Source organism: Henckelia pumila, chromosome 3, assembly GCF_033568475.1.
Source record: "Henckelia pumila isolate YLH828 chromosome 3, ASM3356847v2, whole genome shotgun sequence".
Lineage (NCBI taxonomy): Eukaryota > Viridiplantae > Streptophyta > Magnoliopsida > Lamiales > Gesneriaceae > Henckelia > Henckelia pumila.
The window spans coordinates 76,573,776-76,601,758 of NC_133122.1; the positions used below are offsets into that span (position 1 = coordinate 76,573,776).

General features: G+C 34.9%; 2 long non-coding RNA genes across 3 annotated transcripts; both read left to right on the forward strand.

The window, feature by feature from the left end:
* Nucleotides 1–9,941: 9,941 nt before the first annotated feature.
* LOC140887438 (uncharacterized) lies at nucleotides 9,942–18,391 on the forward strand. The gene is made up of 3 exons (XR_012151850.1): nucleotides 9,942–10,193; nucleotides 17,314–17,390; nucleotides 18,126–18,391. It is a non-coding gene; the product is annotated as an uncharacterized lncRNA (long non-coding RNA).
* Nucleotides 18,392–23,737: 5,346 nt separating this feature from the next.
* LOC140887437 (uncharacterized) lies at nucleotides 23,738–27,195 on the forward strand. 2 transcript variants are annotated; one of them, XR_012151848.1, is made up of 3 exons: nucleotides 23,738–23,932; nucleotides 25,998–26,742; nucleotides 26,858–27,195. It is a non-coding gene; the product is annotated as an uncharacterized lncRNA (long non-coding RNA). The 2 variants fall into 2 exon arrangements; XR_012151849.1 differs by having other exon boundaries at nucleotides 25,998–26,076.
* The last annotated feature ends 788 nt before the right edge of the window (nucleotides 27,196–27,983 follow it).

Here is a 27,983-nt window from a genome sequence, read left to right on the forward strand (position 1 = left end):
AAATTCGTCACGTAAATTCGCATGCATAACTAGGGGATTTTATAATTTTATAATAATGTGAAAATGTGTTAAATTGTTTTTATGAGTGATTATTTAAATTAAATGATTTATTTGCATGTTTTAAATATTGTTTCGGCATTTAAATATGTATGATGTGATTTATGAATTTATTTGAGAAAGTTTATTTTATGATCGCGTAGGTGGGGCCGTGGACGGACGAGTTGTGATTTTCACCCAAAAATATTTTATGAGTTTATGAGCCTTAAAATATTATTTTAAGGTATTTTGTCAAGAAAATTTTAGTATTTTATTATATATTTATTTAAGGATTTATTTTTAGCCAAATTAAGTCATTTTGATGACTTTTATTAAATTTTAAAAATCCCCTATTATTTTATTTCGGGATTAAGGATTTAATATCAGATTAATTCTTGTATTTAAAAATCTTTGAGTAGGGTATACTATTATTTTTTTTTTAATTAATTAGTAGACTAGATATTTTATTTTCTAGAAACATTCTAACCCTACCCCAACCCCACACTTCACGTTTTTACTCTCCCTTAGCCGCCTCCATCAACCTTCAGAAAGTTTTCCATCATAAAAAACACAGCACACACGATTTTCTTGAGGTTTTTCGGCAAGGATTTTTAAAGTCGTTCGTCCCGGCGAGCTCGATACGCGTCGTTTTCTTTGTTTGGTCCAAATCTTCAACAAGGCACATTTCGAATCCATCTTTGAACACCGTTTAAATCATATACAATGTTTTTTTTTAATCATGAATGTTCTGTTAATGCATGATATTTATGTTTTTAATGAAGTTATTTGAAGATCATGAAGTTACTCACGTTTTTCATGTGCATGGCCGGTTTCTTTTGTTATTTCTGCTTAAGGCTGGTTCGAGGGGCTGATCAAGGGCTAGGGGTCTGATCTAGGGTCCTTAGGGTCGGGTTTGGAAAGCTGGTTCAGGGTTGGAAGCAGCTGGAACCATGCGGGAATGAGCCATGACAGCAGCTAGGCGTGCAGATTTTTGTATGGGATTTAGGGGCCTTGGCCGAGCCATGCATTTCTTTGGCTCGGGCCAGGGCTGGGTCATGTGTTGTGACTGGACCCTGGGAGGGTCCAGTAGCCGGGGCTCCGGCCAGTAGTGGCCGGAGCAGGTCGAAAAGGGAAAGGGAAGTGAGTGTGTACAGAAGCATGTGTGCACAGGTTAGTTATTAACTACCAAGGTATTAATAAAATCCTGAAATTTGATGGGTACTTCATACCCAGTAGAGAACATCTAATTAGTTGTGTACGAAATGCTAGAGTGTTCTCAAAATTTGATTGTAAGTCTGGATTTTACCAGATTCGAATGGAAGAAGGCTGTAAGAAATTCACAGCCTTCTCTACACCACAAGGACATTGTATCTGGGAAGTTATGTCTATGGGATTGGCTAATGCACCCCAAATATTTCAAAGAAAGATGGATAATCTTTTTAAAAATTATTTCAACTTCATGTTTGTTTATATTGATGATATTCTTATAGCATCAAAAAACATAGATGAACATATTAAACATTTAGAGATTTTCTCTAAAATTTGTACACAAGAAGGACTGGTTTTATCTGAAAATAAAGCAGTCATAGCAACAAGGAAAATTGAATTACTTGGAATTGAGATTGATGAAACTGGAATAATTCTACAACCTCATATTGTGGAAAAGGTAAAAAATTTTCCAGATAAACTCAAAGATTTAAAACAACTCCAAAGTTTTCTAGGAGTAGTTAATTTTGCAGGGATGTTCATAAACAATCTGGCAATGTATAGAAAGGTGTTTAGTTCTTTGTTAAAAAAGGATGCAATGTTTATATGGATCGATGAACATACTAAAAAGGTGAACCAATTAAAGGAGATATGTAAGAATCTTCCAAAAATGGTTATACCCGTGGATGAAGATGATCTGATGTTATTTACAAATGCCAGTAACGAATGGTGGGCAGAAGTTCTTACTAAGATCACTCCGGATGGAGAAATACCATACAGATACTGTAGCGGTATTTTTTCAAAATCTAAGGGCTATCAGATGGCATATCAATGAAAAGGAATTTTATTCAGTTAAAAGGGCTTTCGAAAAATGGCCATTATTTTTACTTGCTAAAAAATTCACTTTGAAGGTTGATAACACTCAGGTAAAAGCTTTTCTAAGGAATAAGATTGAATCTAAACCTGAAAAGGCTAGGTTATTAAGATGGCAAGCTTTATGTCAAAATTATATTTTTGATATTGTTATTATTAAATCTCATGAAAATATTCTTGCAGATTTCTTAACAAGAGATGGAAGGCAGTGACGTAGATTCCATCATGAAAATGCAGAGGCATCTCAGCGAACACCTTGGGTTGCTTCAAACCGAGTTCAACCAGCTTGTCATAAGTGCAGATATGGCGGGCAGGTTACAACAAGCTGATCGGATCAAAGTATCAAATCGAATCACAGGATGTATGCAAGCTCAAACTCAATTATGAGCTGCTATTCAAGGGCCAATTATGCATGCCATAGAAAAACCACTGGTTTCTCAAAAACAAGAAATACAGCCACCGGTTGTAAAACAATATGTTGAGGATTTTAATACTCAAGAAACAAGCGCTAATCTATCATCAGCTTTTGATGATCTAGATAAAGAAACAATTGATGAGGATAACTCATCAAATCAACCTCCGCCTCTGGGGTAAAAGAGGAAGAGATCAATCTTAGGCCCCACACTGACAAAGGCAAATCTAAGATTGATACTAACCCAGCTGTAATTTCTCCATTTCAGGTTTATCAACAAAGATGGGAGAAATTAAGTACAAGAAGTGAAATCAACCCGATCACTTGCAGGGTTGATGTTAAATGAATATATCCAAGGGTTTGGCTAAAAAACAAAGTCAATCCTAAGGATGTAAAGCTATGGTATGAATTTGGGGCTCTAGCCTCAGTTTATACAACTTCACCAGGCTTCCAAGAAATATCACAACTACCAAAATGGATTCAGGAAGCAGTCCAAGAAACATGGGCAAATAATGATCATTTGTCCAGAGGAGATGTGCTCGAGTTATACTTCTTTAGTGCTGCTCCAGAACCAACAAGAAAAGGATCACACGAGGACTTTCATTTCATCAAGCTAAGGAGACCTGACATGAATAATCAAAGATTTATTAAGGATCCTATATCTAAAGAAATACCATTGGTGTCCACCTTTGGAGAAAATGAAATTTCAACCAGAAGGGCATGGGGTATTTGGGTTTGTCTCACCGAGATGGATAAGGTCAAGTTTCAGTTCAAATTTTATCAAAATTCTGTGAACGGATCATTCCTGTTAAACACATTGACAGGAAAAACTACGGCTTTTGCGGAAGAACTCTTCGAAAAGAAGAGGAACTTTTTGTGGAACAACAAGCTGTCGGGAAGTAAAGAAACTCGCCAAAAATTTTGTAACATGGCTCATATCGGAAGATGATCAGACAATATTTGCCCAGAATGTCCAAACCAGAAGGAGCCAGAATTCGAAAAAACCTTCATACCCCGAACGGATCGAAAATATTTTTTCGAGACAAGCAAAGGTGGACAGGGACCATCAAAATAGCGTTTCCCAGGGGCCCACTGCAAAAGCAAAAGATGCCCCGACAACAATAAAGAAGGCATGTGAGGAGAATAAATACAAAAGAAAAAGTCAAGCATGTGACTCCTCCACTAGTAAAAGATGCCATCGGGCATATGACTCCCACTAGCAAAAGATGTCATCAATAATGGCATAAAGAATTCAAGACAGCTGTAAGATTCTCTGAAGTTTCTCGGTGAAACGAGTGGAACTTCGGCTATAAATACAGGATTTTAAGGAAGCTGAAGACATCGATCATTTCCTTCAGTTTTCTTACAAATAAAACATTGTAATATTTCTCTTTCTATTATATTAAGTTTTATTTTTATGTATTTCAAGAACAAGGCTACTATGAGTAGCTAAACAAGTTATCTTCTCCTCTTCAAAGGAGGTTGATTTATGTAATAATATGTTGTCTGAATAAATTTCCGAATCTCTTCTCTATCATGTTATTTTATTTAAAAAATTAAGCTTTTACTATACGCCCTAAGGTAGGAAACGAAATAGGGCTGTGCTAGCTGCTGTTGAAGGAGTCTGTGTCAGGAACCATCGGTTGCGATCGCGTGGTTTGGTTGTGAGGAACAACCTGTAAAACCCGGTGGACATAACCCGACAACAGTGTGGTCAAAGAGGTATTCTGCTTTAATTTACTGACGGAAGCATGATGGGATTAAGCCTTTAAATTTTAAATAGGAAAATAAAGGGTAGAATGGACGTTATTTAGTTTTAAGGACAAATTCAAGAAACTATTTAATGAATCAGAGATATATTTAGAACATGAAAAGTGAAAGGGATAAAATACGAAAAATGGAAAAGATACGGGAATATATTTAGAAATTGTCCCCATTATTGCTAACCATTGACGAGCTAGTTAGTGGGATGACGTGTGGTTGAATTTGCTCTCAATTGATAAAACAAAAAACAAAAAACACTATCCAAAATTTTCCATCCCTCAAATCTTTCAAAATTTGTTTTCTCAATTTTATCTAAATTTGTTTTATCTTTAAAAAAAATAATTTTAGTTTTTACAATTTTAAATTTATTCGTTAGCATTTGATTTGGAAATATATATTGAAGCTCTAGTTTTGCCTGTCTTGGTCCAATTATTTTTTTAATACTTAATATCTATGAAATAAGTTATAGATATTGAAAATTTGGCATCATTGTTACTTATGATTTTAAAATAATTCATTTAGACCAATAATTTTTTATATTATTTTTTACAATCAAAGTTTCATATAATATATATCAAATAGTATTAATCATTCTTTTGAAAAACGAGATTAAACGAGATTACATATAAAACGTGATGAAATGCTATGATTTGGGTTAAAATGAGAACATCAGTCAAATATAAGTTCATCATACTAAAAAAGTGTTTAATATCGATTAAACGTAATTTAAAAAAAATTGTATCAATTTTAAACTTTTTAAAAAACACATTTCCTTCAAAATCTAAGGAACTCATCGGTCATATCTCCCTCAAAACTCTTTGATAGGATCAAGCGGTTATCACTAGGCCAAAAACTATAGTTAGCCAAAACGCAACTTTATTTCATTATACTGGAGGCAACACAGATGAGTCGAGTTGTTAAGCCTATAAGTCCAGAGAGAGGTGTGCCTTGCTACTGGTGCTTTCTCATATCTCTTCGATATCAGTCTAGCTTATTATTTACATACCGCCAGCCCTGTTCTCAGCAGAGACACTATTAACTGTTAAGATTATGTTTCACTATTTTACGGTCCATCAAGCCAATTAGTGATCAAGCAACGCAATGTCAGCAGCTTGACAAACTAGAACTTCCCAGGCGGTCCTAGTACTACTCTCACTTATGCACGCTTAACCCAACACCTTTCTCTTCAAAATTCTTGTGTTCTAAAAAATATTTTAAATTTTTGATGTGTTCTAGCGGTAGACACTACTAAAAATTATATTTTTGAGTTTTTTGTGCTTTTAAAAATTTTAGAAATCGAGCATACTCTTCAATTTATTATATATTATTGTGTATGGAATCACACGTTTTCTCCTTCTACAATTTTTTAATTAATTTAATTTATATTCAAATAGTAGTAATTCATAGCGTTAAATATTATCGAGAGAATAAATTGAAATTTTAAATATCGAAATAAACAAAAACCAAAGAAAGAACAAAAATGTAATATATATCATAAAATGATAATTTTGGCAAAAAACAAAAATATTATGTTCTTTTTCCTCTAATAGACAGATTTTTTTATATATAGTATGTGTGTGTGTGTTATTTATACTATATATTGGTAAAGATAATTAAAATTTCAATAAAAATTTGAAACATTTTTTCACATTTAAACTCATACTAAACCTGTTTAAACTTGAAATTTAATCTCGATATTTCATCATGCTTCACCTTTTTTTTATCACCTTATTAAATATTATTATTATTATTATTATTTTTAAGTAAATGATAAATACTATGTTTTGTATTTTAATTATTTTATGTTGGTTTGGATTACTGTACAAAATGAGGTTGTCTGACTTGTGTTTTGACAGATGTTGTGACACAAGACGAGACAAGACATGAACATAATGCTTTAAGTCGGGGCTAGAGTTAGGCCTCTATCTCCTTAAGATGAATTTACCCCACACACGATGCTAATTGAATATGACAATCATCTCCCAAGATACAACGACTTATGTTTTATAATAGAAGCACTCCAAATTATCCAGCGAACGTTGAAGATGATTTTTTAACTTTTTGTAATGAGGATCGAACATGCATGCAGCAAAATGATAGTACACAAAAATAAATGTATTTTTGAAATTCGACTCTGTAAACTTGTTCCATTCAGTCATATGTCTATATATAGATATCCAAAGGTTGGAGGGGCATTTTCCATGTGGCCAATCAAGTTGAGCTATTTGAAAACAATAAATTTTAATTTTTCAAAATTTGATGAGTAATTTTGTGATCTCTTAATGATTGCATACAAGGTTCTATATTATTTTTAAAAAATTAATTCAATTATGTTCAAATAGCTCAACTTTTTTTTAATAAATCCGCTTGTTGTGACGGAAGGGTTAGGAGGACCCCTATCCATTTATTAGAAACGAAAAAAGAAGGTACATGAAAGGGAGACTAGGCCAAAAAACCTCTTGGAAAATAACAAAGAGCTCATTGTATGAAATTAGATCTAACTCTAATATAAAGTAAACCAGATATATCTAGTCTACAGATTCCTCTTAAACGCCCTTGGATGTCCGTTGGATGGAGGTCTTCGAAACAAAAGCTAATCCAATATTCTCCACTTCATCAGCATTCGCCTCTTTGTAAACGTGCGATTTGTGAATCTCAAATAACTTCAAAATGCTTTGGATTTGTGTCAATGAATACCGAAGATCCCAACTAGTAGTGTCCGCTTCAATGATGGAGAGTGCAGTCATGGAGTCTACTTTAAGCCAAAGAGGAAAAATATTGAATAGTTTGCAGATTTGAAGCCCCTTTAAAATCGCCTAAAGTTCTACTCTAGTGTTCATTCCTGTCCAAATAGAGTCATGATAAGCCATAATAGGATCTCCCCGATGATCTCTAATGATCCCTCTAATACTAGATTCACCTCTCCTTTTTGAGCAACCATCCGATATCAACATGAAGTATCCTGGAGGTGGTGGTAACCATCGAACTACTCGAATAAAGGAGCAACAAATAATATGGATATCCAAACCCAAATACATCGCATGTCCAATGCCATTAACACTACTAGAAAAATGGCTATCGTGACAATTTTTTGTTGACATTTTTAAAAAATTGTTGTTACAAGAACTTTAAACTGACACTTGCAAAAAAATCTCATTTTAAAAAATTAAAAAACTTATTAGATTAGTTATAATGACACTTTTAATAAATGTCACTTTATTCATGGAGGGAATTTTTTCCTCTTTGTAATTTTAATAAGTTATTTTTTTCCTCCTAAAATATTTTAATGTTAAATGAATAAAATAAATAATAGATAATAGACACTTCTTGGACAGAAATTGGAATATCAAAGATAACTAGGGTAGCTCTCCTCTCCTCTAGATCAAATCCACAATCTCTTTTCTCCTCAAAAATCGTTAGCTTTACCGGCCAGTAGCACCTACATCCATTGCTTGGATTTAAACCCTATGCTTTCTATGCCACACGGGTTGTTGAGGTTTGTTAGATAGATAAAGTCCTAAGTTATTGTTGTGATCCGAGGAATGACAACTACTAATTATATAATTAGTTCTAGCGAGTAGACTGCCAGGTAGTAGATTAATCAAATGGGTTGTTTCAATTTTAAATAGGATCGTTAAGAGTAAACAGATGACTTTGGTAAGCTGAATATGTGGTCAGTCGCGAGATAGGAAAATAGAGCTGCCCTTAGAATACCTTTGGGTACTATATACCAGCGTTCTAAGATTTTGTGAATGTCAATCGGTAAGGCTTTTGCACCAACTATGGGTACAGAAGAATGAATAGAATATTTAGGAAGATTTCCGAATAAGCTGAAGATTTATTTACCGGTAAAATGCTAAGGTACTTGGGGAACAATGAGAAAGCATTTGCAATCGAATTACAAACTCTGTGAGGTGTCCAATCGTATATTAAGTTCTTTGAAGTATGAATTCAGGTTGTGCCATATAATAGTTTGGGAATTTTTTTATTTTTCATACTTGCGGTTATGTTGAACTAGGGATTTGAGATATGTCATCAGACGATATGTAAGAATTGTTTGGTACTTAGAGATGATCTAATCCAATAAGTGGATAATAGTACGTGGTATAATTTGACTTGAGGTATAAATAGGGATTTCTTAGTAGTTGCGTCTGGGATAGAAAAGTGGATAAATCTGTTGGGAGATTTTAATTAAGAATTGAACTTCCGGTAGAATCAAAGACGCTAGAGATGATCGTATAAATTGGTGAATGGATATTTGGGATCTGTCTAGTCACCTATTTGGATTCTATATGTTATTGGATAATATCTTGGAACCGAACATGTTATGGATATATTTTCTTATCAAGGATTAGATTAGATTTATTTATAGAAATGAGCCAGATTCATATCATATTTTGAGCGCTAATTAATTTGAGGACTTGTGAGTTTCTTAAGAACTCGAGTTGTATATTATATGAGTTAAGTTTAGCTTGTGATTAAACATTAAGCATAGCTTCGTTGTTAGGAAGTTTTTAAGTTATGAGTAAGGTCGACATAAATTATTTATTGGTTTTACGGATATTTATTGATTGAAATTGCGATCCAGGATTTAAGGTTATCGGACTAAGGCAGGTATCAGATATTTTAGGAGTTTAGGTGACGAATTAAAAAAAAACTCTTACAGTCACATGAGAATAGTGATTAGAAATTTCTCTTGGGCTACAATCATTTGGGATAAATAGGAATTTGCAAATTTATTTTGCAGTGGGAGTTAGTTAGCCCCTTGCTTTGTAGGTGTTGATAAGCATCAGAGTGCGCAGCGAAATCTGATTTGGGTCAAGTCTTATAGGTGCAAATTTGGAAAACTTAGTTTTGATCTGGTCTAAGGTACCCGATCATAGTTAGTGAGTCTTGAATTTTGAGGACGAAATTCCATTTAAGGGGGGAAAGAATTTTAGCACCTAAAATCCAATCTACTAAATCGCATGCATTTAATTTAATAAATATTAGGATTTTTATTTTTTTTAAGTTTATTTGATTTAAATTATTTATTTGAATTATGTGTTAATAAAATATTACTTATTTATTCAAATGATTTCATTGTGCAATTTAATTGTTTTAAAGATTTTAAAGGTTTAAGGTTTTTGTCTATTTAAATGATTTTTGATTTTAATTGTTTAGTTTATTCGTTCAAATTATTTTAACTGTTTAGCTTATTTGTTTAAATGATTTTTATTTGTCCAACTTATTTATTTATTCTAAATAACCTAAGTTTAGCGGTTAGTTATTTTAAATGTTTAGCTTAGTTAATTAAATTCTTTTTAATTGTCCAAATCATTTTAAAGATTTTTATTTCCGCGTGTGTATTTATTTAAGCTATTTTTAAACATTAGCCTAGTTTGTGTAAATTGTTTTAATCGCACTGTTTATTATTTAAATATTTTATTTATCGCTGTGAAATCAAAACATTTAAGTATTGAAAATTATCATTTTCAAACCCAATAAATAGAATTTTAAGTATTTAACTCTTAAATTTTCAAAATTGAGTATTTGTGGAATTTGGGCCTAACACTATTAAAAACACTACATATTATATTTTATGTATTATGTTTCTTACACATATATGTTTACACGGCCCAAAAGGATTCACCAAGCCGAAATGCATCGGCCCACTCTCTTATCCCCTTCTCCAAGAACTTAGCCGATGCGATTCTCCCCTTCTCCTCTCCATTTTTGTTTCCTCAACAAAGCGATCGGCACTTCTATTCTTCCATTTCCAGCCTTCGGCCTCCGCCAGCTCTATTTCTTTCGGCGAAAACACTCCTCCAGCGAGCAGAGCAAGCTGTTTCTTCTTCGTTCGAGCCCTGTTCTAGCTCGATTCTAGCAACTCGAGCCCCATTTCCGAGATTTCCAAACCGAGGCAAGATTTTTGGGTTTATTTGGCCACCAAGTAGATTAATATGATGTGTGCTTGTTTGTTTTTTTTTTTTTCATTTTTTTCCTACATGCATTTCAAATTTCTGGATTTATAGAAGCATATCTGATTCTCTTCTCTGTTTCTTGTCTGATGGCCAGTTCGAGTTCTCCCTTTAATCTCTTGTTGTTCTGTTCGATGCTTTATATTTTCATTTGGAGAAATATAAATGCTTATGATTCGAATTTTGTTTGATTTATGGGGCTGCCGAGTTTGTTTCTGCATTTTGGTGGGAGCTGTTCGAGTTCTCTGTTCCCTTGCTCTAGTCGTTCGATGTTTCTGTCTTCTTTTTTTTTATTTTACTGTCCGAGTCCTTTTCAGATTTCTTGGAGTTATATACGGGCTTATGATGGTGATGCATTGCTTTCTTGTGTTGGATGGTAATTTAATTTGGGGTCTTCATTATTGCCATTTTCCTCAATTTCGAACTCTTCACTGTCTTGGGCTTATATGATTCGATTGTTGTGTGGTCGGATTGGTGATTTAGGGGCTACCATGGGTGAGAATATAGTTCACATGGTAGCACCCGGGTTGTGTGAGTGGGCTGGTGATAATCAAGGCAGATAGGCTGTTGGTTAGAGCTGTAAGGATGAGTTTTGAGGGCTGGGGAAGGGCTTTCATGAGCTGGGTTTTGGCTAGGTAAAGGGCTGTCTTGAGTTGGGAATTTTCTTGGAAATGGAGTTGCTTCAGGCTGGTAAATGGACTTGGGGCAGGGCTGTTTCGAGTTGGAAATTTAGCTCGAGGGCTAGGGTCGTTCTCCAAGGTCGGGCGAGTCTAAAGGGCGCACTAAATCCTAGATTTAAGGTCAGATCATGGGAGATTAAAGGTTAGGCACCTTAAGAAGGAAAACGGGTTTCGAATAAGATTTGATTGGGATGAAGGGGCTGCCGTGTTATGGTTGAGTAGAAAGAAAGTGCACTCGTGTTTTAGTTTAGTGGAATGATTTTGAGTTTAGCCTAGGATGCTAAGGGAATATCGTTCCATGCGGGATCTACCTCGGTTAAGTATTTCAGGTGTTCTAGGCTAGTGAATGATATGAGGCAAGAGTCTAAGTGTTGAGTGGGCTGCCTGGAAACTTTATTGACAGAAATTATTGGATAAGATTTGTATCTCGAGGATGACTTTCTAGTTAAGTATAGAGTGCATGGAAACCGTGTTTTCAAGAGAAAGTCGTTTTGATTAAGAATCGAGTAAGATATAAGCCTTGCAAGTGGATTGCTCGGGATATATCCTAAGTGCCAAAAAGTAAAGTCTCGATTCTTAGCTATGGTTTGCCACCTAAATCACCATCCTTGTCAACCATCTTTCATCATTTATTTGTGAACCGAGTAATCGAGTAAATATTTTCAAAGAAAGTCATCTCCATGATTGCATGCTAATCTTTGAGTCGAGTCAAGTAAGAATGAAAGAAAATATTTTTGAACGAAGTGAAATGATTTTGACTATAGAAATGACGTGTATGTGTGGGGTTGGGAGACGTTCTGACCTACCTTACTAAAGGACGTGTATGTGTGGGGTTGAGAGACGTCTTGGCCTACCTTACCAAATATAGACGTGTATGTGTGGGGTTAAGAGAAATCTTTGCCTCCCTTACCAGTCACAGGGCAAGACGAGTTTTGGAAATATCCTGACTTCCTTGCGGCATAGTGCACTGCAACCATGATCATGTAACGCTCAGAAATTCGTCACGTAAATCCGCATGCATAACTAGGGGATTTTATAATTTTATAATAATGTGAAAATGTGTTAAATTGTTTTTATGAGTGATTATTTAAATTAAATGATTTATTTGCATGTTTTAAATATTGTTTCGGCATTTAAATATGTATGATGTGATTTATGAATTTATTTGAGAAAGTTTATTTTATGATCGCGTAGGTGGGGCCGTGGACGGACGAGTTGTGATTTTCACCCAAAAATATTTTATGAGTTTATGAGCCTTAAAATATTATTTTAAGGTATTTTGTCAAGAAAATTTTAGTATTTTATTATATATTTATTTAAGGATTTATTTTTAGCCAAATTAAGTCATTTTGATGACTTTTATTAAATTTTAAAAATCCCCTATTATTTTATTTCGGGATTAAGGATTTAATATCAGATTAATTCTTGTATTTAAAAATCTTTGAGTAGGGTATATGAAACACCCTAGTACTACTAAATGCGGAAAAACTTTTTTTTTTTAAAATAATACTATACATATACGCCCATACATATATGTATATAAAAATAACATATATTTCTTAAATAACCTGAAAAATATTAAATAAATAAATAAATCCTTAAAATGTTTCTTGCATCAATTTAAAATGATAAACAATGCTGCTGAAAAATCTCATATGCGGAACAATAATAAAATAAAACATGTTTCAGAATTTCATCATAATAGACTAAATAACTGCGACGGTCACGGGGCCACTGCCATGCTCGCTCATACGTCCTCGCCACCGGTAGGAGCTACATCATACTCACCTGCACCATATAAGCGTAGTGAGCCTAGAGGCTCAACATGTCTAATCTTTTATAACAAGGGTTAAAATAATGCATCACGTAAATACTAATACATATACATGTATATGAGCATGCATGGAAACATTTTTCATAACATAAATGCTGAATCATAAATCTTATACATAACATAACTTTCTTCATCATACATAACATAATTGAGCATGTCATAAACATAAAAACTGTGTATGGTCATATCCATGAATGTGACTAATAACTGTGCCGACTGATCAGTCTAAAGAACCATCGTACGTGGCGGTGGATAAATCCACCTCTATGCTGGTAGTAAACTACCTCTGTGCCAGTGGTAAAACCACTTCTATGCCGGTAGTAGAACTACCTCTGTGTCAGTGGTAAAACCACTTCTATGCTGTCACATCACTTCAATTTCCATAAAATATTTTTCATGCTCAAATCTTAATCATAAACACGTCATAAAATATTTCATGTATGCATGCACTTAAAATGTGTCCGTAATATATATTTAATTAATTTTAATAATAAATATATTTTTACTTAAAATAGACTTCATGCATAAAAATAATTAAATATATATTCCGGACTTAGTTTATTTTTATGGGTTGGTCCAGACTGCTGGTCACTCACTCTAAGCCCATTAAACTTAAATAAAATCCAATAATCATATTTTAGCCCAAATAACTTAATTAAACTTAACTTGACCTAAATAAAATATTTAAGCCTAATTACTTAACTTAAGCACAATAAAACTCTAGACTGGCCCAAATCCACTGACTGGCCCAAAAATTCCTGTGGGCCTACGAGCCCATAAAAATCATTGGGCTAACTTAAAAATAATTTTGAAAGCCCAAATAAAATTATTTGGAAGCCCAAATAATTTTATTTCTAATTAAATGGCCCAAAAACCCATTAAAACATTAAACATTTTAAAATTAAAATACTCGAGCCCGGCCCACCTAGCCCGGACCCGGACCTACCTGACCCGACCCTAGACCCTACTGACCCGACCCACTACCCTGACCCGACCCGGAACCACCCAGAACCCCAAACCCGATTCCCCCCTCCTCTCCTTTCCTTCGACCGTGCGAGCAGCAGCTTTCCGGGGCTGCTGCCGCCGTGCTCCGGCCATCCCATGGCCGGAGCACCACCACCTACCCCTAGCCCTCTTCAAGACGTTTCCAACAAGCTAAAAACCAGCCCAAACCGATCCCTAACGAAGGAGAACGAAGCAAAACCATCTATCCCTTAATCTGCTCGCGTCCTGCGCGCGACGCCGGACTTCCGACCGTTCGGCCGCCCAGCTCCGGCCACCACTGGCCGGAGCACAACTTGGGTTACCTTCCCCTATGTCTTGTGGTTCTAACCCAACTGGAATCAGTCTAAAACACGCCTTATGGACCGAGAACGACCCAATCTCCCAACATCGCTCAACCTGCGCACCCTAGGACCTGTTCTGAACCAGCTCCCCTCCTGGCCATGCATGGCTCGAACCACTGGACCCAGCTCGACCCTAGGCACCCTAGGACACCCCCTTGACCGAGCCACAACCTCTGGACCGAACCATGCAACAGAAACGTGAACCATGACATGAAACAATCAACAAACATGCATTAAAATCATACCTTCTTGCATAAATCAAAAAGCTCCTGATTAAAATCCGAAATAAAACAATCATTCATGATTAATAGCTTATATGGTGTTCAAACAAAAGAATAGACATGCCTTTGATTTTTAAAACGAAGCTAGACCACGTGAACGACTCCGGGACGACGGACCTACGAAGAACTCGAATTTTTTCTTGAATAAATCGGCTATGGAGGCTGAAATCTGCTGTGGGGCGTGAAGAAGATGATGGAGAAAGGTTGGAGGCAGCTAAGGGAGTTGTCGGCTGATAAGGATTTGTGTAGGGTAGAAATTGATTTGTTTTGGTTTAATAGAATAGATAATGATTTAAATAAATAATAAAAATCAACATAAAGATAATATACCAACAAAACTTTATTTAAAAGTCCTAATAATAATAATAATCTGATGTAAAAGCATAAATCCCGAAATTAAAATTAAGGGAATTTTTAAAAGTGATTAAAAGTCATTATCTTGGCTAATTTTGGATAAAAAGGACTCCTAAAATTATATAAAATCAAATACTAAAAATTTTGAGATAATAAAACTCAAAATAATATTTTAGGGCTCTAAAAAGGCTCATAAAATCATTTGGGTGGAAAGTTGTCATCTCGTCCGTCCACGGTCCCGTCTACGCGATCAAATATTTAAAATACTAAAAATCATAAAAATCACTAATTATGGGTTAAATGCTTAAAAAAATAAATTAAATCATGCATATAAATCACATAATAACACATAAATTCATTTAACCCTTATTTTAAAAATTAATTTCTCCTAATTATGCATGCGAATTTACGTATTAAAATTCCGGGTGTTACAGTATACTATTATTTTTTTTTAATTAATTAGTAGACTAGATATTTTATTTTCTAGAAACATTCTAACCCTACCCCAACCCCACACCTTACGTTTTTACTCTCCCTTAGCCGCCTCCATCAACCTTCAGAAAGTTTTTCATCATCAAAAACACAGCACACACGATTTTCTTGAGGTTTTTCGGCAAGGATTTTTAAAGTTGTTCGTCCCGGCGAGCTCGATACGCGTCGTTTTCTTTGTTTGGTCCAAATCTTCAACAAGGCACATTTCGAATCCATCTTTGAACACCGTTTAAATCATATACAATGTTTTTTTTTAATCATGAATGTTCTGTTAATGCATGATATTTATGTTTTGAATGAAGTTATTTGAAGATCATGAAGTTACTCACGTTTTTCATGTGCATGGCCGGTTTCTTTTGTTATTTCTGCTTAAGGCTGGTTCGAGGGGCTGATCAAGGGCTAGGGGTCTGATCTAGGGTCCTTAGGGTCGGGTTTGGAAAGCTGGTTCAGGGTTGGAAGCAGCTGGAACCATGCGGGAATGAGCCATGACAGCAGCTAGGCGTGCAGATTTTTGTATGGGATTTAGGGGCCTTGGCCGAGCCATGCATGGCTTGGCTCGGGCCAGGGCTGGGTCACGTGTTGTGACTGGACCCTGGGAGGGTCCAGTAGCCGGGGCTCCGGCCAGTAGTGGCCGGAGCAGGTCGAAAAGGGAAAGGGAAGTGAGTGTGTACAGAAGCATGTGTGCACAGGTTTTATGCTTGAGAAAACCATCCATGGCCGAGCCATGCACTGCATGGTTCGAGCCAAGGCTGGACCAGGAAGGACCCACAGGACCCTGGGGAGGTCCTGTGGGCGGGGCTCCGGCCAGGGGTGGCCGGAGCAGGGCGGCCGAAAGGCCAACATGTGAGGCTGCCGTGAGAAGTTGAAGGGAAGAGGGGCTAGAGATGTGTCTTGTGTTTAAGTGGGCCGGGCTCGGGTTTTTTTGGTCCGGGTCGGATCTAAATTTTATTGGGTCAATTTATTTGGGTCCGGGTCTGGGTTTTATTAGTTGGGCTCGTGTTTTTTTTATTTAAATTAAATAAGAGTTTAATTAACAATTAATGGGTTTGGGCTTGGTTAATTAATTAATTGGACTAATTTAATGGGCTTTAATAATTATGAAAGTGAGCCCACTAATTTTTCATGGGCCATGTGATCCATGAGAATTATTGGGCCAAGAGGAGTCGGGTTTAATAATTTTATCGGTCTAATTTATAAGTTAATGGTTAGTTAATAATTTTATTAATTTAATTTTAAGTTAATTAGTTAATGGACCTAAATTATGTTTTTAGTGAGGCCATTAGTTTTTCATGGGCCTAGGGGCCCATGAAGCTTAATGGGCCAGGTCAGGTTGGGCTTTTGGGTTTTTGAGCCAGTCTAGGAATTTTTGAGTTAAGTCTAGTGGTCAGCAGCTCGAACAAGTCCTTGAAAAAATAAATATTCGTAAATATATATTTAATTCATGCATGCATTTTTATTAGATATATAAGTATTATTTCTAAGAAAATAAATTAAATATATATTTACGGACAAATTTTCATGAAAATAAAGAAATAATGAGAATTTTTATGTTCATGCATCATATAACAATTTTTATGATAATTTTAAATGCATGTTAAGAAAAATATATTTTTATGGAAGTTGAAGTGAAGGTGGAAAGTGATGTGGTTGGAGGCCGGGATACCTGGGCCCGGTGACCTTCCTAATGATGTATAAGTATGATGAACTTATGGATCCAGCTGAGAGGGCTGGTGAAGTGGCAGCACAGAGGTGGAAACCCCACCGCCGCGTACGTTGGTTTAAGATTGATCAATCGCTCAGTATGATGCCACCGACATGGATACGACCTGTTGAGAACTAAGAAATCATGATATGTTATTTTTACGAAAATTATAAAGTATGATGAATTATGTTATAGCATGATGATTTAGCAGTATGATTATTTATTTATGTTTATATGCATATAATTTTAAGATCATGCACGTATAATTATTATTCACGTATTTTATATGATGTGTGCTTGTGTGTGGTTTCATTTTGTTATGTAAGGATAGAACGTGCTGAGCCTCTAGGCTCACTAGATTTAAATGGTGCAGGTGAGCAGAATGTTAATGAAGTTAATGTGTTCCCGACTGGCGGCGAGGGCGTATGAGTATCCAGGCGGCTAGTACCCGTAACCATCGCTCTATTATGAATTTTATGTTGAGACTAGAACATTTATGTCCGCATAGGTTTTATTATTATAGATTTTTAGTATATGCATGATTTTAGATTTAATTATTTATTTTCTAAGTTTTCATGAATTTTTGTGAAAGAAATATTATTTAGGAGTTTTATTATGGCATTCATATAAATTATTATTTAGTAATTATTTTTAAGTATTTAATTGCATGCGTGTACTTTTATTATATCTTTGGTGTATTTGTATTTTAAATTAAGTAAAGTTATTTTTAAGTACGATATATATATGTATGGGTATATATATATTTATATTCATTATTTTATAATTAGAGATTTAAAAAAAAAAATTCACTAGAAGTTCTAGGATGTTTCAGATCATGATCGAAATCACAGGGTCACAATTCAAGGATCTGAGTTCACAATTATAGATTTCAGTTACAGTTACAGTTTCAGTTACAGATCAGTTCTAATTTGACTCGACTTAGTTTATATTCAGTTTCAGTCTTGTATGAGATTAAGTAAATTTTAAGAAAGTTCCCAAGTTTAAATGTGTGAGTTCATTGCATGCATTACATCTCATTCACATTTATCATTCAACTTTTCGGAGCAAGTTTCAAGGTATATTAAGTACAAGTATTTTAAGTATTAAGCATGTACTTTTAAACCCTCGTTATTTCACCCCATATTCTTGCTGGGCCCCTAGGCTCACTACATCTACTTGGTGCAGGTATATGTTATTTTTGTGATTGAGGGGCAAGACTATCGAGTGGACTGCGATGCGGGCATGACACATCCCTCCGACCTATGCCAGTCTTCCGCAAAATTTTATCTTATTTTTTTTATGGTCTTTCATATTGTTGATGGGATAATTGTTTATGTAAGAAATGTTAGAATTATCGGTGGACATGTAAATATTAAACTATATGATTTTAGGACGGTTGAAATGTCGAATCTCTTTCTCATGTTTTTCGTTCACTTTGTTGGTTTAGTTTATTTAGTGTTGTCAGTTGTTTCTTTTATTTTATATTGTTTGTTGTCTGGGACAGGCGGGTTTGAATATAAATAGAGAGGTCATGCGATTTCAAGTTAAACGGAGTTGGTGTACCAATATTCCTTCCAGTTTTGGGCAGTACGTGGATGTTGTTTGAGTTATTAGATGGTGCTAACAATTTTGATGAGATTATAGGAGTTTGTCGGAAAATATTGAATTTGCGTGTTATGAGATATTAGTCGTTGTGTCTTTATTGTAATTTATTCTCTTATGCATGAATATGATAAAACTAAGTGAATAGTTTGATATATGCATGTTTTGTCAGTTAAGTTTATGAATCGAAGCCGTGCAAATACTTGGGATATGTACTCTATTTATATGATTATGGATAATTTGAGTTTCTTTTGCTATTTGGGCAGATATGATTTTGGAATTAGGGAGTCAGTTACTATGAGCCTTTCGATTATGAGAATTATTATTCCAATCGTTATTTTCATTTTCCTTCCATTTGTGCTCAAATCCGTTGCAACATATTCTTTTGAGTACCCGAAATTTCTTTGCACTTCCTTTGAGCATTGATGGATTCGTATGACATTAATCAGCGTTGAATTCTGCCACTTTGGCATTAGTTGAACTTCTTAGTAAAATATTTTTTATATTTTTCATTTCTTGAAATTTTTCTTCGGTTATAGAACCACATGTTGATGTGAGTAAGATTCACCTTGTCTTTATTTTTAGTGATCTAATTATGTTGTGGCTGACATCTGATTTTACTTTGAGACCGTTGTTTTTTTCTTGATTATTGACTTGCGTTGGCATTCTCTCGACTGAAGTCACACCGATTGCTCTTAATTGTGCGTTGCTTTTTTGAGCATGATTTCAGTACTCATGGATGAGTGATCACGAGAATTGCTATCTTGTTGGCTCATATTCATTATTCATGGATCCTCTATTATTATTCATTCATCCCTAGAATTTAATTATGAGTGAGTTGTTTTCACTTATCTAAATTCTTATTTTCAGCTCGTTTGTCTGCAATGCTTGCATTATTTCACTTCGTATTAAACAGCATTACTTGTGTATTTGTTTCCTTTCATGATCCATCATGGTGAATTATTTAGGTTGATCATAGTTTCAAATTATTATCTCTATTCTTGTGAAGAGAATCGACTCGTAACCGCTTAGTAAGTGTTTAGACCGTTGGAATTTAGTATTGGTATTAGATAAAGTCCTAAATTATTGTTGTGATCCGAGGAATGACAACTACTAATTATATAATTAGTTCTAGCGAGTAGACTGCCAGGTAGTATATTAATCAAATGGGTTGTTTCAATTTTAAATAGGATCGTTAAGAGTAAACATATGACTTTGGTAAGATGAATATGTGGTCAGTCGCGAGATAGGAAAATAGAGCTGCCCTTAGAATACCTTTGGGTACTATATACCAACGTTATAAGATTTTGTGAATGTCAACCGGTAAGGCTTTTGCACCAACTATGGGTACAGAAGGATGAATAGAATATTTAGGAAGATTTCCGAATGAGCTGAAGATTTATTTACCGGTAAAATGCTAAGGTACTTGGGGAACAATGAGAAAGCATTTGCAATCGAATTACAAACTCTGCGAGGTGTCCAATTGTATATTAAGTTCTTTGAAGTATGAATTCAGGTTGTGCCATATAATAGTTTGGAAATTTTTGTATTTTTCAGACTTGCGGTTAAGTTGAACTAGGGATTTGAGATATGTCATCAGACGATATGTAAGAACTGTTTAGTACTTAGAGATGATCTAATCCAATAAGTGGATAATAGTGCATGGTATAATTTGACTTGAGGTATAAATAGGGATTTTTTAGTAGTTGCGTCTGGGATAGAAAAGTGGATAAATCTGTTGGGAGATTTTAATTAAGAATTGAACTTCCGGTAGAATCAAAGACGCTAGAGATGATCGTATAAATTGGTGAATGGATATTTGGGATCTTTCTAGTCACCTATTTGGATTCTATATGTTATCGGATAATATCTTGGAACGGAACATGTTATGGATATATTTTCTTATCAAGGATTAGATTAGATTTATTTATAGAAATAGGCCAGATTCATATCATATTTTGAGGGCTAACAAGGTAGAATTGTATAGTCTTTTAGCTGTCCTATTTAGAAGAATTTAGAGTTTAGTCGCTAATTAATTTGAGGACTTGTGAGTTTCTTAAGAACTCGAGTTGTATATTATATGAGTTAAGTTTAGCTGGTGATTAAACATTAAGCATAGCTTCGTTGTTAGGAAGTTTTTAAGTTATGAGTAAGGTCGACATAAATTATTTATTGGTTTTACGGATATTTATTGATTGAAGTTGCGATCCAGGATTTAAGGTTATCGGACTAAGGCAGGTATCAGATATTTTAGGAGTTTAGGTGATGAATTAAAAAAAAACTCTTACAGTCACATAAGTGAAAGAGTGGGTGCCCGGTGAGCCAACTTGTGGCTAAGGGCTTTGATGACTCTATGTATAAACAATCTTTTGTTTAATATAATTTACACTTTTATAATGGCGTTTACTTTATCTTTTATCATATTATTATGTTGTGACATACTATAAGATGTTTAGATGAAGACCTTGAATATACTATAGTGTATGTAAGATGTGGTGGCACATGGGGATGGCTATCATGAAACACATCTTATAGTCACTGTATATTCTAAACAGTTCCTAGTCGATTGAGCCGTCCGTTAATAAGGATAAGGATCGCTCGAGATTGAGACTAGCATTTGCGATGCCGAGTACCACGTTTCATTGGTATGGAACATAGAGATGTTCAAAGCATGCAAATGAATATTCATACGATAAATGATCGAACTACCCTATCCGGACTTTCCAAGTGGTTATCACTTATCGAGTGCATAAAGTCCGCGGTTTTGGTTGTACACCATTAGTCCTTACTACTTGAAACATCATTGAGACTCTATATGCTAGTACTGTACTTTGACTCGTTTACCGACTCTATTGGGGTCATCAGGTGTCGGGATTGGGTACAGTTACGACACATATAGGAGTCGATGCTTTGTTGTCAAGGATTCACCACATACTTGCTAGCATGGATATCCTATGCAATCTGAGGAGATATTAGTGTGACGAATCTCTGGCCAGAGTACATGATGTGTTTTAAGAAATGGTTTCTTAGTAGCACATGCGATGTCACTATTTGATCTTCAAGATGTATTGTATAGTTATCGAATCTCGAACGACTCTCAATTTACCAATAGTTGTTGATTCGATCGGGATATATGGATGAAGGGACCGTACTGTATGCTAACCAAAATCTATTGGTTCTTGCAGGCACTATCAGTGATACCTAGGGAATCATGGGGCGATGTTGCTAGGCGCTCTTACCATGATTCGATGGGCAAGTCGGAAATTGTTGTTCCGAGTCACAAGGAGTTGTGAGCCCACGGCTAGCTGTATCCCTGAACCATTGAGGGTCACACAAGTAATGGATTTTTAATCCCCGTTGAGATAGTTAAATTTAAAGAGTTAAATTTAATGAACAAAGAAGTAGGACTTCTTATATCAGAGTAGAGGAGTAAGATTTCCTAAAATGACATAGGGATGGGCATTTTTGGAAATCACTGAATTCGAATTCAGAAAATTTATCTTGACTTTAAAAGATGCAGAAATGGTTTCTGTGCACATTGGTGAAATTGGTTTATCAATCTGAGTCACGATGAATTTTATATTAATTTCTGAACATGCGGGCTTTGCTTGTCAGGCTTGAACTTATGACTAATGGGCCCTAAGCTGTTAGCAGCCCACATTATAAATAAGTTATTGCAGTACAGAAAGTACACAACAGAGGTCACAAAATTTTTCGAAAACCCTAGTTTTTTTTATAGTGGCCGCCGCCCCCTCTCTCTCTGTTCCAAAAAAAATTTCAGCCTGTGAATTTTGAATTTGCAGTCTGGTTTAACGGATCAAATTCGTTAATTCTCTTCGTAGAAACTTCTGATAGATTTTCTAGTGCAATCTATCAGAGGGATTAAACTTCTGTTCGTGGACCTGATTGAAGAATTGTTCGTCCATCAGTTCCTGGGATATACAACAAGAGTAGAGTAATCTGTTGGTGTCCATATTCTCGTTTCGAGATTTCAAGGTAAAAATTTAATTGTTATTTAATTTTTACACGTACAATTTAATCGTAAAGTTTTGATACCCATGATATGGAATCGTTCCATATAAAATTTTAAAACTTTCGCTGCACCGGGTATCAATTCTGATTGATCTGATCACCGTTCTCAAACAATAAGAACAGTGATTAGAAATTTCTTTTGGGCTGCAATCATTTGGGGATTATTAGGAATTTGCAAATTTATTTTGCAGTGAAAGTTAGTTAGCCCCTTACTTTGTAGGCATTGATAAGCATCAGAGTGCGCAGCGAAATTCGATTTGGGTCAAGTCTTATAGGTGCAAAGTTGGAAAACTTAGTTTTGATCTGGTCTAAGGTACCCGATCATAGTTAGTGAGTCTTGAATTTCTAGGACGAAATTCCATTTAAGGGGAAAAGGAATTGTAGCACCTAAAATCCAATCTACTAAATCGCATGCATTTAATTTAATAAATATTAGGATTTTTATTTTATTTAAGTTTATTTGATTTAAATTATTTATTTGAATTATATGTTAATAAAATATTACTTATTTATTCAAATGATTTCATTGTGCAATTTAATTGTTTTAAAGATTTTAAAGGTTTAAGGTTTTTGTCTATTTAAATGATTTTTGATTTTAATTTTTTAGTTTATTCGTTCAAATTATTTTAACTGTTTAGCTTATTTGTTTAAATGATTTTTAGTTGTCCAACTTATTTATTTATTCTAAATAACCTAAGTTTAGTGGTTAGTTATTTTAAATTATTTTAAATGTTTAGCTAAGTTAATTAAATCCTTTTTAATTGTCCAAATCATTTTAAAGATTTTTATTTCTGCGTGTTTATTTATTTAAACTATTTTTAAACATTAGCCTAGTTTGTGTAAATTGTTTTAATCACACTATTTATTATTTAAATATTTTATTTATCGCTGTGTCATCAAAACATTTAAGTATTGAAAATTATCATTTTCAAACCCACTAAATAGAATTTTAAGTATTTAACTCTTAAATTTTCAAAATTGAGTATTTGTGGAAGTTGGGCCTAACACTATTAAAAACACTAGATATTATATTTTATGTATTATTTTTCTTACACATATATGTTTACACGGCCCAAAAGTGATTCATCAAGCCCAATTGCATCGGCCCATTCTCTTATCCCCTTCTTCAAGAACTTAGCCGATGCGATTCTCCCCTTCTCCTCTCCATTTTTGTTTCCTCAACAAAGCGATCGGCACTTCTATTCTTCCATTTCCAGCCTTCGGCCGCCGCCAGCTCTATTTCTTCCGGCGAAAACACTCCTCCACGCGAGCAGAGCAAGCTGTTTCTTCTTTGTTCGAGCCCTGTTCCAGCTCGATTCTAGCAACTCGAGCCCCATTTCCGAGATTTCCAAACCAAGGCAAGATTTTTGGGTTTATTTGGCCACCAAGTAGATTAATATGCTGTGTGCTTGTTTTTTTTTCTTTTTTTTTTTCCTACGTGCATTTCGAATTTCTGGATTTATAGAAGCATGTCCGATTCTCTTCTCTGTTTCTTGTCTGATGGCCAGTTCGAGTTCTCCCTTTAATCTCTTGTTGTTCTGTTCGATGCTTTATATTTTCATTTGGAGAAATATAAATGCTTATGATTCGAATTTTGTTTGATTTATGGGGCTGCCGAGTTTGTTTCTGCATTTTGGTGGGAGCTGTTCGAGTTCTCTATTCCCTTGCTCTAGTCGTTCGATGTTTCTGTCTTTTTTTTTTTATTTTACTGTCCGAGTCCTTTTCAGGTTTCTTGGAGTTATATACGGGCTTATGATGGTCATGCATTGCTTTCTTGTGTTGGATTGTAATTTAATTTGGGGTCTTCATTATTGCCATTTTCCTCAATTTCGAACTCTTCACTGTCTTGGGCTTATGTGATTCGATTGTTGTGTGGTCGGATTGGTGATTTAGGGGCTACCATGGGTGAGAATGTAGCTCACATGGTAGCACCCGGGTTGTGTGAGTGGGCTGGTGATAATCGAGGCAGATAGGCTATTGGTTAGAGCTGTAAGGATGAGTTTTGAGGGCTGGGGAAGGGCTTTCATGAGCTGGGTTTTGGCTAGGTAAAGGGCTGTCTTGAGTTGGGAATTTTCTTGGAAATGGAGTTGCTTCAGGCTGGTAAATGGACTTGGGGCAGGGCTGTTTCGAGTTGGAAATTTAGCTCGAGAGCTAGAGGTCGTTCTCCAAGGTCGGGCGAGTCTAAAGGGCGCACTAAATCCTAGACTTAAGGTCAGATCGTGGGAGATTAAAGGTTAGGCGCCTTAAGAAGGAAAAAGGGGTTTCGAATAAGATTTGCTAGGGATGAAGGGGCTGCTGTGTTATGGTTGAGTAGAAAGAAAGTGCACTCGTGTTTTAGTTTAGTGGAATGGGTTTGAGTTTAGCCTAGGATGCTCAGGGAATATCGTTCCAAGCGGGATCTACCTCGGCTAAGTATTTCAGGTGTTCTAGGCTAGTGAATGATATGAGGCAAGAGTCTATGTGTTGAGTGGGCTGCCTGTAAACTTTATTGACAGATATTATTGGAAAAGATTTGTATCTCGAGGATGACTTTTTAGTTAAGTATAGAGTGCATGGAAACCGTGTTTTCAAGAGAAAGTCGTTTTGATTAAGAATCGAGTAAGATATAAGCCTTGCAAGTGGATTGCTCGGGATATATCCTAAGTGCCAAAAAGTAAAGTCTAGATTCTTAGCTATGGTTTGCCACCTAAATCACCATCCTTGTCAACCATCTTTCATCATTTATTTGTGAACCGAGTAATCGAGTAAATATTTTCAAAGAAAGTCATATCCATGATTGCATGCTAATCTTTGAGTCGAGTCAAGTAAGAATGAAAGAAAATATTTTTGAACGAAGTGAAATGATTGTGACTATAGAAAAGACGTGTATGTGTGGGGTTGGGAGACGTTCTGACCTACCTTACCAAAGGACGTGTATGTGTGGGGTTGAGAGACGTCTTGGACTAGCTTACCAAATATAGACGTGTATGTGTGGGGTTAAGAGAAATTTTTGCCTCCCTTACCAATCACAGGGCAAGATGAGTTTTGGAGATATCCTGACTTCCTTGCGGCATAGTGCACTGCAGCCATGATCATGATCAAAATCATAGGTTCACAATTCAAGGATCTGAGTTCATAGTTATAGATTTCAGTTACAGTTACAGTTTCAGTTACAGATCAGTTCTAATTTGACTCGACTTAGTTTATATTCAGTTTTAGTCTTGTATGAGATTAAGTAAATTTTAAGAAAGTTCCCAAGTTTAAATGTGTGAGTTCATTGCATGCATTACATCTCATTCACATTTATCATTCAACTTTTCGGAGCAAGTTTCAAGGTATATTAAGTACAAGTATATTAAGTATTAAGCATGTACTTTTAAACCCTCGTTATTTCACCCCATATTCTTGTTGGGCCCCTAGGCTCACTACATCTACTTGGTGCAGGTATATGTTATTTTTGTGATTGAGGGGCAAGACTATCGAGTGGACTGCGATGCGGGCACGACACATCCCTCCGACCTATGTCAGTCTTCTGCAAAATTTTATCTTATTTTTTTTATGGTCTTTCATATTGTTGATGGGACAATTGTTTATGTAAGAAATGTTAGAATTATTGGTGGACATGTAAATATTAAACTATATGATTTAAGGACGGTTGAAATGTCGAATCTCTTTCTCAGGTTTTTCGTTCACTTTGTTGGTCTAGTTTATTTAGTGTTGTCAGTTGTTTCTTTTATTTTATATTGTTTGTTGTCTGTGACAGACGGGTTTGAATATAAATAGAGAGGTCATGCCGAATTTTTCAGAAAAATCCGCATTTTATTTAATTTAATTTAAATTAAAGTTAGGGTCGTTTCATTTAGATTGTCTGATGATTTGTTACGACCATGATTTTCCTTGTTTGAAACATTTCGCAGATCATTATCTGAATATTTTACCACTACTTTCACATTTTTAGTGATGTAGTATATTAAATGTAACTGTGATTAACTAAATCAATCGTTAGTCTGATGTTCGAAACATGAACTGTAATGTTTGTACTTCTGCCATGCAAATGTGAGATGTGTTCTCTTTAGTGATTCCTGCGTGCACTTTACACATACCGACTATATGAAGAAAAGGCTGATTGGATTGGATTATTTATGTAACTGATGTTGGCCAAGATGAGCACTTCGAAATGTTCTTCTTAGTAAGTTTGAACGTTTGGTTTCTGGTTTGCGTTTTGTCTATATCATTAGCACTCTGTTCTCATTTTTCCTATATTAGAGTTTAAGTCTACAGAGCTTTATTGACTGGTCTTTCAGGCTACCAGACAAGCTGGTTGGCTTCCAGGGAACAATGGATAGCCTAAAGCTAGTCATGTAAGGTTTGGGCTTGTTTCGGGAGTGGGTGGAAAACAAATCCGTACTCAAAGTTCTGGAACGGTCAGACTAGTTGATTTACTCGAGATTGTTCAGATTGTGAAGGATATATGCTCTAAAGAACAACGTTGGTTTCTGTTGTTATTATTAATTCATTTGATTTTTGTGTACTTAGCTTGTTGTTACATTATGAGAAGGCAAGGTAGTTTGTTGATGTATTATGAGAATGTTGTATGAATTTTATGTAACTCAACTTTGGTTGTTAATATATTGTGTTTTCATATTGTGTTTATTAAGTGTTTCGATAAATTTCAATAATTTATAATTTTTAGAATTTTGAGTTGCTTTTAAATATTGAATTTTTTTTATGTATTTAAAAAATATTAAAAGATATAAATGACCTAAAAATTTGTAATGCATTTACATATATGAAAAGATGACATTTATAAATGTTATTATAAATCTTATAGTGTGTATATATATAAATATATATATATATATATATATATATGAAAATATGACATTTATAAATGTCATTACAAATCTTATAGTGTATTTATATATATGAAATGATGACATTTACAAATGTCGTTACAAATCTTATTAGTGGTGTAACTATTTTTATGTTATAATGACACTAGGAAATGTCACAAACCTTTGGACGACATCACTATAGACGACATTTTAACTTAATGTCACTATATCAAAAATGTCAGGATAAATAGTATACAATGACTCTTTTAAATGCAATTAAAAGCATATTTTCTAGTAGTGATTCCAGTGATACGGTCGGATAACCCCTGCATGAAACAGAGAAAAGATATGTTCATTAATATGACAAATCATACTCCCCGCTTGGATGTTAACATCACTATTCTTCAGATCATTTGTGGCACGCCATAGATACAAGAGAATAATGAACGACATAATTTCTCTAACATGCCCCTTGCATCGCCAATCAAGATCCGTTTTCCAGTTTCAAAAATTAAGGGGTTGCTGGAAGTCAAATAACCGAGCTTAAAAACTCCAAACAAAGGTGGCAGTCCCACTAGATGGGAAAAGATGATCA